The sequence below is a fragment of the Venturia canescens genome, chromosome 7, assembly GCF_019457755.1.
Source record: "Venturia canescens isolate UGA chromosome 7, ASM1945775v1, whole genome shotgun sequence".
In the NCBI taxonomy this organism is placed as follows: Eukaryota; Metazoa; Arthropoda; class Insecta; order Hymenoptera; family Ichneumonidae; genus Venturia; species Venturia canescens.
The window spans coordinates 22,643,559-22,661,505 of record NC_057427.1 but is presented as its reverse complement, the minus strand read 5'-3'; the positions used below and the strand labels follow the sequence as shown (position 1 = coordinate 22,661,505).

At 37.2% G+C, this 17,947-nt stretch overlaps 2 pseudogenes; one reads left to right on the top strand and one right to left on the bottom strand.

The window, feature by feature from the left end:
- The first annotated feature begins 1,776 nt into the window (after positions 1-1,776).
- LOC122413833 (GDP-Man:Man(3)GlcNAc(2)-PP-Dol alpha-1,2-mannosyltransferase-like) lies at positions 1,777-3,803 on the top strand (annotated as a pseudogene).
- Positions 3,804-4,987: 1,184 nt separating this feature from the next.
- On the bottom strand, positions 4,988-6,091 carry LOC122413689 (RNA 3'-terminal phosphate cyclase-like; annotated as a pseudogene).
- Positions 6,092-17,947: the final 11,856 nt, after the last annotated feature.

The window sequence follows — 17,947 nt, the reverse complement described above, 5'->3', positions numbered from 1 at the left end:
GATGTTTAAAAATAATGACGACACAAGAAATTAATTAGAAAACATTTATTCAATTAAAGTTTCTAATATCATTCTAACAGTTGCGTGTATTTTTGTTCTATTTATTCGTATATATAACCTATGTACACATGATATATAACCACGCCACTGACAATATATTCGCACTGGACAATATTTCTCGTATTCTGGTTTAATTGAAGGATTATTTCAGTAAACACTTATTTCCAATCGAACGAAATGATGAAATCTTGAAAAGTTTCGTTGACATATGCATCGCGCATTTTTTATATCCTTTTTCACACACACATCACAGACTACATTTACGCGGCCGCTTTGATACCTGTTTAATATATCACAAATAACAAAATAAATAGTAATATGCACTTCTTTAGATGACGAAAATTATTTTTTCATTGATCCCGCACGCACTTCGTAATGTCGAAACTCTGTTCGTACGATCAAAAACTGACACATGGTTTGTACATATTATATGTATATCGATCGAATTTATGACTGCTGTTACCAGCTGTGCTGCGCCATGTGCTAAGTTCTGAAGTTGACGTCAGATTTCCAATCATTAACAACTAATTTCAACAACCAATCACAACGTCTAAAAGTGGATGTCGTCAGATTAAACCAATCAGAAACTCGAGAGCATCAAAGTGCCTTTGATGGTGTTTTAAATACAAACGCATGAATTCTTGAATGTGTTGGTAACTTTTGCATAATCTTAAGCCCGTACAAAGTTTTTTCTCAGCAATTACGCCACCGATCATGCTGATTTTGGGTGGAATCGAAAGAGAATTTATTAATTAATCTTCAGTTCAATTTTCAAAGCCTCAGATGACTCATAACTTCGGTAATTCAAAAAAATCACTTGCCAATTTTACCCCCACCACGGCGAATCGTTTTATTCAGAGATTCAGAGAAATATATATCGGCGAGAGCCTCGGGCCAGCAGACGACAGGGCTGTCAATGTACTTGTCCCGAGACTCTACCGAGTCTCTTGATTCTTGCACGTGGCTTCTGGAAAGTAGGTCATCGCGCGTGCGCATTGTGCATACTTGATCTCGTAAAGAAAAATTTTCTTAAAAATTTTAATAATTTTGCCCTGAAATTTGCACCCGATTATTTAAAATATGTTTTTCTACTAACTCCCCGCATCATTATTTCCAACAAGAAGAAGTTTATTTAATTAAAATTTAATAAAATCAAGAATTAAGCAAATCTAGGGAATTTTGCTGTAGTAAAATTGAGTTGGCAGCACTGAGAGTGCCTCTCTTCCCGAGCGCCGCTTTGCGAAGTGACAGGTTTTCAACATGGCCACCGATGTAAACACTTGTGTGTGCGATGACCGCGATGTCGTTAAGTAAAATGAAATAAAGTTGTCAAGTTTCAAGTGTTTCGTTTCAATATCTTTCGGATTACTCCACGTCAGCATTTCTTGTCATCCAAGTTTCAAATATTTCGTTTCAATATCTTTCGGATTACTCCACGTCGGCATTTCTTGTCATCCAAGTATCGAGTCTTCGAAGTGAAAATTAGCTCATAAACATGTGGAATTTTTGTTTTTTGGCGTAAGAATAATTCGATTTTTAATCAATAATAGAGCTTTTAAAACTTGATGTATAGTGAGGTTATGATGCACTCTGTTTATTATTTTCCATCCATTCAATTTCTTTCCATTTTCCATCTGTTCAAAAGAATATTGTTTTTCGTAAACAACAAAATTGTACGAATCCAAGCGACCATATTTCGTTGTTTTTTTTCTGCAGTGGAACGATTGTGGGAGCAGTCAAAATCGTTTCCTTCCTAGTAGCATATAAAATTTTCTGTGTATTGATAGTTTTACCTGCACTCATAATTTACTGGCGACGGATATTTGCTCAAAGGAGAGCCCAAAAATCACGGAAAGAAACAGTGATCGGCTTCTTTCATCCTTACTGCAATGCTGGTGGAGGCGAGGAAAGAGTACTTTGGGAAGCTGTTATTGCTTTGCAAAAAAGTAAAAAAATTGATTATTTCACGCAAAATTTCTGACAGAGTAAAAATTCCTTCATTTATTTTTATAGATATTTACATGGACACCATGGGCTATGCGTTCACTTATCCGCTCTTCTGATTCGTCTTCTGATTCTGATTCATTTTTATTACAAGAGAATTGTGTCGCACAACAATCATCGAATTATCACAAGAAATCCATTTTTCTCAGCAGCCAAAATATCGTACTACAAGTTGTTTGCTACGGTAATTACGTCATCATGTTCAGAGTTAAAACAGAAGAAACGGTGTTAAGTTTTACATCGCTAGGGTGCAACAAGTATCATTAGCTTTAGAACTTGAAAATTTCAACTTTTTTAAATATTGACACAGCTTGGAAAATAAACAAATTTAAAACGTGATAGAATTCAACTTTGCATTCCTTCAATAAAAAATCTAATAATTTGCTGAGAGCTCAAGACATTTCAACCAATGAAAAGCCTATATTATGTGATTTACAGATGTATGGTTGAGCCGGAATGTGCGCTGAGACCGTAATGGTGAATTCATCATGGACTGAAGATAATATATAAATGCTATTTGGAAACCTCTAAAAACTCATCGAGTTTTTCCTCCCTGCGATGTCGAGCATTTGACAAAATTGCCGCTTCTCGAAGACGACCAGAAAGTAGAATTTATTAGGATTGTATCTGTGGCGCAATTCAAACTTGAAAAAGGTCATCCATTGAGCTCAGGGCCATGTATGAACTACGTACAACACTACCAGAAGACATTTAGGATAAATCACTTTTTATCATAAAATATTTCAACAACAAATTCTCGAAAATACATACAATCAATGAAAAAATTATTTTCAAATTATTAAAAATTTCATGTCAATTGCATTATTGGAGGTCTGGAAAATTGAAATTTCTAAAGAAAGTGTCAGCTAAAGATATTGATAAGAGATTTTTGTATTTAGGTTCGTCTTATTTTAATTGGATCTTGTCGTAATGCCGAGGATGAAGCTCGTGTGAAGGATATGCAAGATTTTGCTAAGCATTTATCTCTTGAAAATAATGTTGAATGAATGAATTCAAATTAAACATTTCATATCCAGAACTCGTTGATGAGCTTCAATCGGGTACGATAGGCTTGCATGTAATGTGGAATGAGCATTTTGGTATCAGCGTCGTTGAGGCAATGGCCGCTGGGTTGGTCATGGTTGCTCACGCGTCTGAAGGACCAAGGTACTTTTTAACGAATAAAACTTCAATAAAAAGGAAGTGAATTCATGAAAAATTTAATGAAATTCAATGCATTTTGTTTTGTTTTTAGGGCCGACATTATTGAAACTCAATCTAGAAGTCGAACGGAATTTTTCGCTGATAATCCTGAAGAGTACGGTCGTATTTTTAGCATATGTGATAAATCCCGAAGAACGTAACGTGATCAGAACTGCCGCTAGGTAAATTTCCAAATTCATTTGGTCTTGACGATATTTCTTTTCGCTACTGAAATTTTACACTTTAATTTATCATTTTCCGCTTATCGAATTTGTTGTCTGATTTTTATTGCTCTTTGCCGAGTATCTGAATTCGAAATATGTTTGGAAGTTTGTAAAAATAAACTGAGTTTTACGCCGGTTTGGTCCTTGTGATTTGTAATAATAAGCTCTTCTTTTGACGAAGTTTCTGGTAATGAAAGCTTGACGAAACTTTTTCACCATTTTAGGGCTTCGGTGAGCAAATTTTCCCGCGAGCAGTTTCAAAAAGAATTTTCACGAGCAGTGGCACCATTTTTTCGACCAAAACAGGAATGAATATTAGAACCAAAAAGAAAAAAACGAAAATAAATAATTATAAAACCATTGAATTCATGGTAATGAATTGAATTTATTTGTAAATTGGAAACATTATTTCAATGATGAAATTGGAATTATCAGATGGAATAAAATTGTAATAACAGAGCGAATGAATTTTCTGAAACGTGTGGATTAAATGAAACCCCCGATTTTTGAAACTATGGCTACGATGAAACTGCTTCATTGATAAGACCACAGTCATCACATTCGAGAATGAAAGTGCCGGTGTCACCATCGCTTGCAGAATCTCGAGAAGTGAAATGAAGACCACGATCGCCGAGCATGATTTCTGCTATTTGTATCGCTGTTTTCGTGTGCTGCATTAATTTCTGTTCTCCCAGTTATGTTCGAGAACGTCCTTTGGCCAGTGCCATTATAAGTGTTATCTACCAGAAAAGTATTGCGGTTTCAATAACTATTTTTATGATACCAAGTGCGCAATGGTAAAAGAATAACACGAAATATATAAAAACCTGATTTTGTATGTGGTCATCGACACAGCTCCCACTAATCAAAGGTTGTATAATGAAATCAGCAGCTTAAATACCAGGTTTCTACCTGGTTTAAAGACCGTTTCGACGATTTGATCCCAAACCAGAACCGCCAAAAACTGAATCACTACTTGTCTGGCAAACTATGCTGGTTAAGAAATAAAAAGAAAGATTACTATAATTCAACACGTGTCGACTGCACCTTTCAAGTTTCACAAAACTTTGCACACATGAAGGCTTTAATGAAAAACAAAATTATTTCGAAGAAAAACATGTTTAGTCAAAATCAAGAGATGAATTGTACCTTAATTGTGGTGTTAAATAAATAGGAAAATATCAGTGATGGCAATAGCATTGTTTCTTGCCTCAAGGGCATTGAACCTCACCTCAAATTTTCGAAGTCAACATTTTTTCACGAGATTCGACTGATGACAAAAAAGTTCAAACCCATATCCTCGAACATTCTTTCAATAATTCATGTACAGAACGTGAGGTTGAAAACTAAACATAACACTTTAAGAATCTACGGGATCTTGTACCCAAGTTCCTCTGTGTCGTATTATAACGTACTTTATTCCAAATCCATTGCCCGCTGCCATTCCTCTGTCCTCGCAATAAGCCTCGATGTTTATTGGTGGTATTGGAATGCTTGTCGTAGCAAGTCAAGTGGATATTATTCACTTAGCATCTTCAGCCATTCTATGCGCTTCCTTTACAGTGAAAATTTATCACATAAATAAACAGTGCTCATATATCAGTTTTTGAAAGATAAAAACACTTTTTGGATTACAATATTAATTCTTCGGTGGGCATAGTTTTCCAATTCAACAAGGCATCTCTAAATCCTCCAATGCGTCAAGAAAGATAGATTTTCCAATTCACATTGATGATTGGATTTATTCAAGTATCAAAGATAAATGTTCTGCATTAAGTTTATTGTACCAGCCGAAGAGGAATCAGAAAAATATGGCGATATCCACAATTGTAACGAGTACCTTTTTAGTACAGTAAAGTTAAAATCTCCTCCAAATTTGTTAAGGTGGGATCGAAAGACTTCAGTCGGATACTCAATGTGAGGGCCCGATGGAACACTAGTACCACCTCTGAGAATGATGGTTATTGGTTCTTCGGAAGAGCTACTTGAGCTAAGAGACCTATGCAACCTGCAGTTTGCGTGTCAGCCTTGAATTCTCTCTTTTGACCTTTGAGACATCCGGGATGGAATTCCAAATGGGTTGAGCCCACATAGCCTCCTTTGATATTGGCATTGCACAGATCTTGCACCAATTCACACCTAAAAACACAATGTCCCAGATTTTAATGATGAACCATGATTTTTAAAGAAATTGTTCGATACAACCTAAGATAATGATGAAAATTGAATGATTTGAATTGTGGGCTTTTTAGAGTTGTTATATGTGGGCTTCTTAGAGTTGTTATATTAGCAACCAATGTGAGAATTACCTTTAAGATGCTGTTCAGCAAGAGTAGGCTTTGGCCGTCCAGCTTGAATGTTTTCTATCTCCACAGGTATACCGTAAAAGAGCGCTGAGGCTTGTAGCTATTCGCAAAACTTGGCCAACCTGTCTGTCAACAATTGGAAATGAAAAACAGATCTCTCTATAATGTTTTTCAACTATTGTGCAAAAAATTAAAGTAATGAAATGAATGAAAGAAATTCCAAAAACTCACGCCCTCTCCCAGACTCTCGTCGATTTTTAATAATATCGACATGACTGAATAATCTTAGGACATTCTCATTCAGCAATTACTTCGTAAATGAAAGATCCAGACAGGAGATTCTTGAGTATTTATCGTCGAATATGTACTTATCCTTTAAAAAACTCTGTGCTCCATTTGAAGTTTTATAATTGAAACACAATTGTTTTCCGGCAAAACATTGCTTATTTGTCGTGTTATTTTCGAGTTCGATCACGACTTTATCGCTGCTGAAAAACATTCTCGATACGATATCTCTCAAACGCGCACATGTACACCAAACGCACGCGACTAACAAGCACCCCGGCTTTCGAATCGAACTTACGACATTATTATCGGAGACAAAAAATATATCTCCCGATCGTGACTCGGTCAATATCTGAGTGAATCTTCAAATCAGCTGTTTCATATATTGTCGTAAAAATTGGGCTCGAAACTTATAAAAACTTCTTTTATAAAAGAAATAAAATTCATTATATCCACTGCTCTTTCCAACGTTTTATATTTAAACGAAATTTTCAAATCTTGCATCGTTGATCCACGGGGCTACGATCGCAGTCACATTTAACAGACGATATACAAGAAAACATTGAGGACTATCAGAAACTTTCTCATCGGCGATTGGTCGAGACGGATAGATTCTCAACGGTGATTGGTTATGATGGGCATCAAGAAGCCCTTGTATGTATTGGTCTAAACCCATATACGGATACGTCAGCTGCGTAAATGTGTTGGTACTTTTTGCATAATCTTGAGCCCGTACAAAGTTTTTTCTCAGCAATTACGCCACCGATCATGCTGATTTTGGGCGCAATCGAAAGAGAATTTCTTAATTAGCTGAAAGTTCAATTTTCGAATTGCGACATAACTCCTGAGCTTCGTAATTCAAGAAAATGACATGTCGATTTTACCCCCACCACCGCGAATCGTTTTATTCAGAGATAATATAGTCTCGGCGAGAGCCTCGGGCCGGCAGACGACAGAGCTGTCAATGTACTTGTACCGAGACTCTACCGAGTCTCTTGATAAGGCGAATATCATGTCTCCGCTGAAAATCGACCTTCCACCATTATCTTCAGTTCCAAATAGGCAAAAGAATCTGAAGAAGCAGGAAGAAATTTCTCATTGCCGCCGAGAGACGCCAAGGCCACTTGATTTCACTTTCAATTTCGTAAAATAACGAGTTTTTATCATGATATTGGATGTTATAAGCAGAAATTCATATCTCCGCTAAAACACGGGGATCTCGAAAGATTTTCTATTTCAAATAGGGAAAAGGAACTCAAGAAACGGGATAAAAATCTTCACGACCCTGGAGAGAAACCAAGGCAACGTTTTTTCACTTCGAACTTCGTGAAAAAACGAGTTTTTATCATGAAATTGTATGTTATAAGTCGAAATTCATGTCTCCGCTGAAAATCGACCTTCCACCATGATCTTCAGTTCCAAATAGGCAAAAGAAACTGAAGAAACAGGGAGAAATTTCTCACTGCCCTCGAGAGACGCCAAGGCAACGAGTTTTCACGTCCAATTTCGTGAAATAACGAGTTTTTATCAAGATATTGAATGTTATAAGCGGAAACTCATATTTCCGCTAAAAATCGAGATTTTGCCACGATTTTCTATTTCAACTAGGCAAAAGGAACTCAAGAAACGGGAAAAAAATCCTCACGACTCTGGAGAGAAGCCAAGACAATGATTTTTCACTTCCAATTTCGTGAAAAAACGAGTTTTTATCATGAAATTGTATGTTATAAGGCGAAATTCATGTCTCCGCTGAAAATCGACCTTCCACCATGGACTTCAGTTCCAAATAGGCAAAAGAAACTGAAGAAACAGGGAGAAATTTCTCACTGCCCTCGAGAGACGCCAAGGCAACTCGTTTTCACTTCCAATTTCGTGAAATAACGAGTTTGTATCATGATATTAAATGTTATAAGCGGAAACTCATATTTCCTCTAAAACTCGGGGATCTCGAAAAATTTTCAATTTCATATAGGGAGAAGGAACTCAAGAAACGGGAAAAAAATCCTCACGACTCTGGAGAGAAGCCAAGACAATGTTTTTTCACTTCCAATTTCGTGAAAAAACGAGTTTTTATCATGAAATTGTATGTTATAAGGCGAAATTCATGTCTCCGCTGAAAATCGACCTTCCACCATGGACTTCAGTTCCAAATAGGCAAAAGAAACTGAAGAAACAGGGAGAAATTTCTCACTGCCCTCGAGAGACGCCAAGGCAACTCGTTTTCACTTCCAATTTCGTGAAATAACGAGTTTGTATCATGATATTGAATGTTATAAGCGGAAACTCATATTTCCGCTAAAACTCGGGGATCTCGAAAGATTTTCAATTTCATATAGGGAGAAGGAACTCAAGAAACGGGATAAAAATCTTCACAACCCTGGAGAGAAACCAAGGCAACGTTGTTTCACTTCCAACTTCGTGAAAAAACGAGTTTTTATCATGAAATTGTATGTTATAAGGCGAAATTCATGTCTCCGCTGAAAATGGACCTTCCACCATGTACTTCAGTCCCAAATAGGCAAAAGAAACTGAAGAAACAGGGCGAAATTTCTCACTGCCCTCGAGAGACGGCAAGGCAACGAGTTTTCACTTCCAATTTCGTGAAAAAAACGAGTTTTTATAATGATATTGAATATTATATGCGGAAACTGATATTTCCGCTGAAAAACGAGATTTTGCCATGATTTTCAATTTCAACTAGGCAAAAGGAACTCAAGAAACGGGAAAAAAATCCTCACGACTCTGGAGAGAAGCCAAGGCAACGTTTTTTCACTTCCAATTTAGTGAAAAAACCAGTATTTATCATGATATCGCATGTTATAAGCAGAAATTCATAAAGATGGGATTCTCCCATGATTTTCAATTTCAAATAGGCAAATGGAACTCAAGAAACGGGAAAAACTTTCTCATTGCCCTCGAGAGACGCGAAGGCAACGGGTTTTTACTTCCAACTTCGTGAAAAAACGAGTTTTTATCATGAAATTGTATGTTATAAGGCGAAATTCATGTCTCCGCTGAAAATCGACCTTCCACCATGATGTTCAGTTCCAAATAGGCAAAAGAAACTGAAGAAACAGGAAGAAATTTCTCATTGCCGCCGAGAGACGCCAAGGCCACTTGTTTTCACTTTCAATTTCGTGAAATAACGAGTTTTTATCGTGATATTGGATGCTATAAGCAGAAATTCATTTCTCCGCTAAAACTCGGGATTCTCGAAAGATTTTCAATTTCATATAGGGAAAAGGAACTCAAGAAACGGGATAAAAATCTTCACGACCCTGGAGAGAAACCGAGGCAACGTTTTTTCACTTCCAACTTCGTGAAAAAACGAGTTTTTATCATGAAATTGTATGTTATAAGGTGAAATTCATGTCTCCGCTGAAAATCGACCTTCCACAATGATCCTCAGTTCCAAATAGGCAAAAGAATCTGAAGAAACAGGAAGAAATTTCTTATTGCCGCCGAGAGACGCCAAGGCCCCTTGTTTTCACTTTCAATTTCGTGAAATAACGAGTTTTTATCTTGATATTGGATGTTATAAGCAGAAATTCATATCTCCGCTAAAACTCGGGATTCTCGAAAGATTTTCCATTTCAAATAGGGAAGAGGAACTCAAGAAAGGGGGAAAAATTCCTCACGGCACTGGAGAAAAGCCAAGGCAATTTTTTTTTACCTTCCAATTTCGTGAAAAAACGAGTTTTTATCATGAAATTGTATGTTATAAGGCGCAATTCATGTCTCCGCTGAAAATCGACCTTCCACCACGATCTCCAGTTTCAAATAGGCAAAAGAAACTAAAGAAACAGGGAGAAATTTTTCACTGCCCTCGAGAGACGCCAAGGCAACGAGTTTTCACTTCCAATTTCGTGAAATAAAGAGTTTTTATCAAGATATTGAATGTTATAAGCGGAAACTCATATTTCCGCGGAAAAACGAGATTCTCCCATGACGTTTAATTTCTGCTAGGTAAAAGGAACTCAAGAAACGGGAAAAAAATCCTCACGACTCTGGAGAGAAGCCAAGACAACGTTTTTTCACTTCCAATTTCGTGAAAAAACGAGTTTTTATAATGATATTGAATGTTATAAGCGGAAACTGATATTTCCGCTGAAAATAGAGATTTTGCCATGATTTTCAATTTCAACTAGGCAAAAGGAACTCAAGAAACGAGAAAAAATCCTCACGACTCTGGAGAGAAGCCAAGACAACGTTTTTTTACTTCCAATTTAATGAAAAAACCAGTATTTATCATGATATCGCATGTTATAAGCAGAAATTCAGAAAGTTGGGATTCTCCCATGATTTTCAATTTCAAATAGGCAAAAGGAACTCAAGAAACGGGAAAAACTTTCTCGAAGCCCTCGACAGACGCGAAGGCAACGGGTTTTCACTTCCAATTTCGTGAAAAACGAGTTTTTATCATGAAATTGTATGTTATAAGTCGAAATTCATGACTCCGCTGAAAATCGACCTTCCACCATGATCTTCAGTTCCAAATAGACAAAAGAAACTGAAGAAACAGGAAGAAATTTCTCATTGCCGCCGAGAGACGCCAAGGCCACTTGTTTTCACTTTCAATTTCGTGAAATAACGAGTTTTTATCATGATATTGGATGTTATAAGCAGAAATTCATATCTCCGCTAAAACTCGGGACTCTCGAAAGATTTTCTATTTCAACTAGGCAAAAGGAACTCACGAAACGGGAAAAAAATCCTCACGACCCTGGAGAGAAACCAAGGCAACGTTTTTTCACTTCCAACTTCGTGAAAAAACGAGTTTTTATCATGAAATTGTATGTTATAAGGGGAAATTCATGTCTCCGCTGAAAATCGACCTTCCACCATGCACTTCAGTTCCAAATAGGCAAAAGAAACTGAAGAAATAGGTAGAAATTTCTCATTGCCGCCGAGAGACGCCAAGGCCACTTGTTTTCACTTTCAATTTCGTGAAATAACGAGTTTTTATCATGATATTCGATGTTTTAAGCAGAAATTCATTTCTCCGCTAAAACTCGGGATTCTCGAAAGATTTTCAATTTCAAATAGGGAAAAGGAACTCAAGAAACGGGATAAAAAACTTCACGACCCTAGAGAGAAACCAAGGCAACGTTTTGTCACTTCCAACTTCGTGAAAAAACGAGTTTTTATCATGAAATTGTATGTTATAAGTCGAAATTCATGTCTCCGCTGAAAATCGACCGTCCACCATGATCTTCAGTTCCAAATAGGTAAAAGAAACTGAAGAAACAGGGAGAAATTTCTCACTGCCCTCGAGAGACGCCAAGGCAACGAGTTTTCACTTCCAATTTCGTGAAAAAACGAGTTTTTATAATGATATTGAATGTTATAAGCGGAAACTGATATTTCCGCTGAAAATAGAGATTTTGCCATGATTTTCAATTTCAACTAGGCAAAAGGAACTCAAGAAACGAGAAAAAATCCTCACGACTCTGGAGAGAAGCCAAGACAACGTTTTTTTACTTCCAACTTAATGAAAAAACCAGTATTTATCATGATATCGCATGTTATAAGCAGAAATTCAGAAAGTTGGGATTCTCCCATGATTTTCAATTTCAAATAGGCAAAAGGAACTCAAGAAACGGGAAAAACTTTCTCGAAGCCCTCGACAGACGCGAAGGCAACGGGTTTTTACTTCCAATTTCGTGAAAAACGAGTTTTTATCATGAAATTGTATGTTATAAGGCGAAATTCATGTCTCCGCTGAAAATCGACCTTCCACTATGATATTCAGTTCCAAATAGACAAAAAAAACTGAAGAAACAGGAAGAAATTTCTCATTGCCGCCGAGAGACGCCAAGTCCCCTTGTTTTCACTTTCAATTTCGTGAAATAACGAGTTTTTATCATGATATTGGATGTTATAAGCAGAAATTCATATCTCCGCTAAAACTCGGGACTCTCGAAAGATTTTCTATGTCAACTAGGCAAAAGGAACTCAAGAAACGGGAAAAAATTCCTCACGACCCTGGAGAGAAACCAAGGCAACGTTTTTTCACTTCCAACTTCGTGAAAAAACGAGTTTTTATCATGAAATTGTATGTTATAAGGGGAAATTCATGTCTCCGCTGAAAATCGACCTTCCACCATGCACTTCAGTTCCAAATAGGCAAAAGAAACTGAAGAAATAGGTAGAAATTTCTCATTGCCGCCGAGAGACGCCAAGGCCACTTGTTATCACTTTCAATTTCGTGAAATAACGAGTTTTTATCATGATATTCGATGTTTTAAGCAGAAATTCATTTCTCCGCGAAAACTCGGGATTCTCGAAAGATTTTCAATTTCAAATAGGGAAAAGGAACTCAAGAAACGGGATAAAAAACTTCACGACCCTAGAGAGAAACCAAGGCAACGTTTTGTCACTTCCAACTTCGTGAAAAAACGAGTTTTTATCATGAAATTGTATGTTATAAGTCGAAATTCATGTCTCCGCTGAAAATCGACCGTCCACCATGATCTTCAGTTCCAAATAGGTAAAAGAAACTGAAGAAACAGGGAGAAATTTCTCACTGCCCTCGAGAGACGCCAAGGCAACGAGTTTTCACTTCCAATTTCGTGAAAAAACGAGTTTTTATAATGATATTGAATGTTATAAGCGGAAACTGATATTTCCGCTGAAAATAGAGATTTTGCCATGATTTTCAATTTCAACTAGGCAAAAGGAACTCAAGAAACGAGAAAAAATCCTCACGACTCTGGAGAGAAGCCAAGACAACGTTTTTTTACTTCCAACTTAATGAAAAAACCAGTATTTATCATGATATCGCATGTTATAAGCAGAAATTCAGAAAGTTGGGATTCTCCCATGATTTTCAATTTCAAATAGGCAAAAGGAACTCAAGAAACGGGAAAAACTTTCTCGAAGCCCTCGACAGACGCGAAGGCAACGGGTTTTTACTTCCAATTTCGTGAAAAACGAGTTTTTATCATGAAATTGTATGTTATAAGGCGAAATTCATGTCTCCGCTGAAAATCGACCTTCCACTATGATATTCAGTTCCAAATAGACAAAAAAAACTGAAGAAACAGGAAGAAATTTCTCATTGCCGCCGAGAGACGCCAAGTCCCCTTGTTTTCACTTTCAATTTCGTGAAATAACGAGTTTTTATCATGATATTGGATGTTATAAGCAGAAATTCATATCTCCGCTAAAACTCGGGACTCTCGAAAGATTTTCTATGTCAACTAGGCAAAAGGAACTCAAGAAACGGGAAAAAATTCCTCACGACCCTGGAGAGAAACCACGGCAACGTTTTTTCACTTCCAACTTCGTGAAAAAACGAGTTTTTATCATGAAATTGTATGTTATAAGGGGAAATTCATGTCTCCGCTGAAAATCGACCTTCCACCATGCACTTCAGTTCCAAATAGGCAAAAGAAACTGAAGAAATAGGTAGAAATTTCTCATTGCCGCCGAGAGACGCCAAGGCCACTTGTTATCACTTTCAATTTCGTGAAATAACGAGTTTTTATCATGATATTCGATGTTTTAAGCAGAAATTCATTTCTCCGCGAAAACTCGGGATTCTCGAAAGATTTTCAATTTCAAATAGGGAAAAGGAACTCAAGAAACGGGATAAAAAACTTCACGACCCTAGAGAGAAACCAAGGCAACGTTTTGTCACTTCCAACTTCGTGAAAAAACGAGTTTTTATCATGAAATTGTATGTTATAAGTCGAAATTCATGTCTCCGCTGAAAATCGACCTTCCACCATGATCTTCAGTTCCAAATAGGTAAAAGAAACTGAAGAAACAGGGAGAAATTTCTCACTGCCCTCGAGAGACGCCAAGGCAACGAGTTTTCACTTCCAATTTTGTGAAAAAACGAGTTTTTATAATGATATTGAATGTTATAAGCGGAAACTGATATTTCCGCTGAAAATAGAGATTTTGCCATGATTTTCAATTTCAACTAGGCAAAAGGAACTCAAGAAACGAGAAAAAATCCTCACGACTCTGGAGAGAAGCCAAGACAACGTTTTTTTACTTCCAATTTAATGAAAAAACCAGTATTTATCATGATATCGCATGTTATAAGCAGAAATTCAGAAAGTTGGGATTCTCCCATGATTTTCAATTTCAAATAGGCAAAAGGAACTCAAGAAACGGGAAAAACTTTCTCGAAGCCCTCGACAGATGCGAAGGCAACGTTTTTTCACTTCCAATTTCGTGAAAAAACGAGTATTTATCATGAAATCGCATGATATAAGCAGAAATTCATGAAGTTGGGATTCTCCCATGATTTTCAATTTCAAATAGGCAAAAGGAAGTCTAGAAACCGGAAAAACTTTCTCGTTGCCCTCGAGAGACGCCAAGGCAACGAGTTTTCACTTCCAATTTCGTGAAATAACGAGTTTTTATCATGATATTGGATGTTATAAGCAGAAATTCATATCTCCGCTAAAACTCGGGATTCTCGAAAGATTTTCAATTTCAAATAGGGAAAAGGAACTCAAGAAACGGGATAAAAATCGTCACGACCCTGGGGAGAAACCAAGGCAACGTTTTTTCACTTCCAACTTCGTGAAAAAACGAGTTTTTATCATGAAATTGTATGTTATAAGGAGAAATTCATGTCTCCGCTGAAAATCGACCTTCCACCATGATCTTCAGTTCCAAATAGGCAAAAGAAACTGAAGAAACAGGGAGAAATTTTTCACTGCCCTCGAGAGACGCCAAGGCAACGAGTTTTCACTTCCAATTTCGTGAAATAACGAGTTTTTATTATGATATTGAATGTTATAAGCGGAAACTCATATTTCCGCTGAAAAACGAGATTTTCCCATGATTTTCAATTTCAACTAGGCAAAAGGAACTCAAGAAACGGGATAAAAATCTTCACAACCCTGGAGAGAAACCAAGGCAACGTTGTTTCACTTCTAACTTTGTGAAAAAACGAGTTTTTATCATGAAATTGTATGTTATAAGGCGAAATTCATGTCTCCGCTGAAAATCGACCTTCCACCATGTACTTCAGTCCCAAATAGGCAAAAAAACTGAAGAAACAGGGAGAAATTTCTCACTGCCCTCGAGAGACGCCAAGGTAACGAGTTTTCACTTCCAATTTCGAGAAATAACGAGTTTTTATCATGATATTGAATGTTATAAGCGGAAACTCATATTTCCGCTGAAAATCGAGATTCTCCTATGACGTTTAATTTCTGCTAGGTAAAAGGAACTCAAGAAACGGGAAAAAAATCCTCACGACTCTGGAGAGAAGCCAAGACAACGTTTTTTCACTTCCAATTTCGTGAAAAAACGAGTAGTTATCATGAAATCGCATGATATAAGCAGAAATTCATGAAGTTGGGATTCTCCCATGATTTTCAATTTCAAATAGGCAAAACGAAGTCTAGAAACCGGAAAAACTTTCTCGTTGCCCTCGAGAGACGCGAAGCCAACGGGTTTTTACTTCCAATTTCGTGAAAAACGAGTTTTTATCATGAAATTGTATGTTATAAGGTGAAATTCATGTTTCCGCCGAAAATCGACCTTCCACAATGATCCTCAGTTCCAAATAGGCAAAAGAATCTGAAGAAACAGGAAGAAATTTCTCATTGCCGCCGAGAGACGCCAAGGCCACTTGTTTTCACTATCAATTTCGTGAAATAACGAGTTTTTATCATGAAATTGTATGTTATAAGGTGAAATTCATGTCTCCGCTGAAAATCGACCTTCCACAATGATCCTCAGTTCCAAATAGGCAAAAGAATCTGATGAAACAGGAAGAAATTTCTCATTGCCGCCGAGAGACGCCAAGGCCACTTGTTTTCACTTTCAATTTCGTGAAATAACGAGTTTTTATCATGAAATTGTATGTTATAAGGTGAAATTCATGTCTCCGCTGAAAATCGACCTTCCACAATGATCCTCAGTTCCAAATAGGCAAAAGAATCTGATGAAACAGGAAGAAATTTCTCATTGCCGCCGAGAGACGCCAAGGCCACTTGTTTTCACTTTCAATTTCGTGAAATAACGAGTTTTTATCATGAAATTGTATGTTATAAGGTGAAATTCATGTCTCCGCTGAAAATCGACCTTCCACAATGATCCTCAGTTCCAAATAGGCAAAAGAATCTGATGAAACAGTAACAAATTTCTCATTGCCGCCGAGAGACGCCAAGGCCACTTGTTTTCACTTTCAATTTCGTGAAATAACGAGTTTTTATCATAATATTGGATGTTATAAGCAGAAATTCATATCTCCGCTAAAACTCGGGGATCTCGATAAATTTTCTATTTCAAATAGGGAAAAGGAACTCAAGAAACGGGATAAAAAACTTCACGACCCTGGAGAGAAGCCAAGGCAACGTTTTTTCACTTCCAACTTCGTGAAAAGACGAGTTTTTATCATGAAATTGTATGTTATAAGTCGAAATTCATGTCTCTACTGAAAATCGACCTTCCACCATGATCTTCAGTTCCAAATAGGCAAAAGAAACTGAAGAAACAGGGAGAAATTTCTCACTGTCCTCGAGAGACGCCAAGGCAACGAGTTTTTACTTCCAATTTCGTGAAATAACGAGTTTGTATCATGATATTGAATGTTATAAGCGGAAACTCATATTTCCGCTGAAAATCGAGATTCTCCCATGATTTTCAATTTCAACTAGGCAAAAGGAACTCAAGAAACGGGAAAAAAATCCTCAGAACTCTGGAGAGAAGCCAAGACAACGTTTTTTCACTTCCAATTTCGTGAAAAACTAGTATTTATCATGAAATTGTATGTTATAAGGCGCAATTCATGTCTCCGCTGAAAATCGACCTTCCACCATGATCTTCAGTTCCAAATAGGCAAAAGAAACTGAAGAAACAGGAAGAAATTTCGCATTGCCGCCGAGAGACGAAAAGACCACTTGTTTTCACTTTCAATTTCGTGAAAAAACGAGTTTTTATCATGATATTCGATGTTTTAAGCAGAAATTCATATCTCGACTAAAACTCGGGATTCTCGAAAGATTTTCAAATTCAAATAGAGAAAAGGAACTCAAGAAACGGGATGAAAATCTTCACAACCCTGGAGAGAAACCGAGGCAACGTTTTTTCACTTCCAACTTCGTGAAAAAACGAGTTTTTATCAAGAGACTCGGTAGAGTCTCGGGACAAGTACATTGACAGCCCTGTCGTCTGCTGGCCCGAGGCTCTTGCCGAGTATACTTTCTCTGAATAAAACGATTCGCCGTGGTGGGGGTAAAATTGGCAAGTGATTTTTTTGAATTACCGAAGTTATGAGTCATCTGAGGCTTTGAAAATTGAACTTTCAGCTAATTAAGAAATTCTCTTTCGATTGCGCCCAAAATCAACACGATCGGTGGCGTAATTGCTGAGAAAAAACTTTGCACGGGCTCAAGATTATGCAAAAGTTACTGACACATCACGAGTTCGACGTATACGTATACGCGTTTTGACGTAGTTAGTGGTAGTAGAGTTGTTGCCTCTACGCATTCTGATTGGCTCAACGATGTCGGCTCCTCCAGCTGCTAGGCCGACCGCGGGTGAGGCTCAAGTGTTAGAAGGCCTAAAATAGCGAACAGGCATTCTGTATATCTATATATGCGTTATACAGAATGCCTGTTCGCCATTTTAGGCCTTCTAACTTTTGAGTCTTACCCCGACCGCGCTCAGACTCCGTAAATATTATATATATATATAAACCATGTGTCAGTTTTCGATCATCGTATAAACAAACGGAGTTTTGTCATTATGGAATGCGTGTGGAATATATAAAAAAAACTTTCGTCATCTAACCAAGTGCATAGTACTACAACCTGTGGAATGCTAAACTAAACCGGTATAAAAGCAGTCGCGTAAATGTAGTCTGGTGTGTGAAAAAGAATAAAATAAAAA